Below are 2,074 nucleotides of genomic sequence, written 5' to 3'. Positions count from 1 at the left end.
TATTGTGGTGAGCCATTTGCTCGGCCACCATTGACCAGACGGTTTCAACTGGTGAGAGATCTGGAGAATGTGCTGGCCAGGGCAGCAGAAGAACATTTTCTGTATCCAGAAAGGCCCGTACAGGACCTGCAACATGCGGTTGTGCATTATCCTGCTGAAATGTAGTGTTTCGTAGGGATCGAATGAAAGGTAGAGCCACGGGTCGTCACACATCTGAAATGTAACGTCCACTGTTCAAAGTGTCGTCAATGGGAGCAAGAGGTGACCGAGACGTGTAACCAATGGCACCCCATACCATCGTGCCAGGTGATATGCCAGTATGGCGATGACAAATACACGCTTCGAATGTGTGTTCGCCGTGATGACGACAAACACGGATGCGAATATCATGATGCTGTAAACAGAACGTGGATTCATCTGAAAAAATGATGTCTTGCCATTCGTGCACCCAGGTTCGTCGTTGAGTACACAGTCGCTGGCGCTCCTGTCTGTGATGCAGCGTCAAGGGTAACCACAGCCACGGTCTCTGAGCTGATAGCCCATGCTGCTGCAAACGTCGTCAAACTGTTTGTGCAGATGGTTGTTATCTTGCAAACGTCCCCATCTGTTGGCTCAGGGATCGAGACGTGGCTGCACAATCTGTCATAGCCATGTGGATAAGATGCCTGTCATCTCGACTGCTAGTGATACGAGGCCATTAGGATTCAGCACGGCGTTCCATATTACCCTCCTGAGCCCACCGATTCCATATTCTGCTTACAGTCATTGGATCTCGACCAACGCGAGCAGCAATGTCAAGATACGATAAACTGCAATCGTGATAGGCTACAGTCCGACCTTTATCAAAGTCCGGAACGCGATGGTACACATTCCTCCTCCCTATACGAGGCATCACAACAACGTTTCACCAGGCAACGCCGGTAAACTGCTGTTTGTGTATGAGAAATCGGTTGGAAACTTTCCTCATGTCAGCACGTTGTAGGTGTCGCCACCGGCGCCAACCTTGTGTGAATGCTCTGAAAAGCTTATAATTTGCATATGACAGCATCTTCTTCCTGTCGGTTAAATTTCGCGGCTCCCGGCGGAGGTTCAGGTCCTCCCTCGGGCATGGGTGTGTGTGTTTGTCCTTAGGATAATTTATGTTAAGTAGTGTATAAGCTTAGGGAGTGATGACCTTAGCAGTTAAGTCAGTTAAGATTTCTCACACATTTTTAAATTTTTTAAATTTCGTGTCTGTAGCATGTCATCTTTGTGGTGTAGCAATTTTAATGGCCAGTAGTGTATTATGACAGGAATGAACAAAATAAAACACAGTTTGTGGGTACATACATATTTCTAAGCAACAGCCATATACTGGATGCACTACATAAAAAAATTACCTGGTTCTTTCTTTATCTTCACAACTGTACAGAATTTAGCAAATAAAACTTTCTTGTATGCGTAGAATTCAGCGTATATTTCTCTCAAACTGATGTGTGTTCCTTTAGCTTCTTGTTTTGACATCATATTAATCCAGTGTTATAAATCATCTGCATGCACTCTATACATATGGAGATATTCATAATGTCTTTATACAAAGTTTGAACACACAGAAGCCAAGAGTTCAGTCTTTCCAACACAAGGGATAGCACCATCCATAGGCCAAAAAAGTTGGTAACAGTGGATAAATTGATCGACCTCCAGATCTCACCATGAGTGCCACACCACATACAATGATGTTGTAGGTAGTATTAGGCTAACACAATAAATGTCCGGGAGTGGGTGAGATGGACAGTTCTCGATGTCTTCTGTTGATTGATGTAGGATTCTGGAAAAACACAGTTCATCCTATTCCAAATTCATAAACCACATTTTAACACTTATCGATGCATTTTCAACCTCTAACACAACACAGCAGTCACTGTCCACTATTCCTTCTATACCAGTAACTAGCTTTGAACTGCTAGCTGTTAAATTGCACTTTGAAGCGAAAAGAAGTAGAGCACTGGGGGGAATTGGCAGCTTCTCATCCACCACGTCAACACTCTGTCCTTGCAGTAACACCAGAATGTTCTGGGATGGTGCATATGTCAAA

The sequence above is a fragment of the Schistocerca cancellata genome, chromosome 6, assembly GCF_023864275.1.
Source record: "Schistocerca cancellata isolate TAMUIC-IGC-003103 chromosome 6, iqSchCanc2.1, whole genome shotgun sequence".
Taxonomy (NCBI): Eukaryota; Metazoa; Arthropoda; class Insecta; order Orthoptera; family Acrididae; genus Schistocerca; species Schistocerca cancellata.
This window is presented reverse-complemented; position numbering follows the sequence as displayed.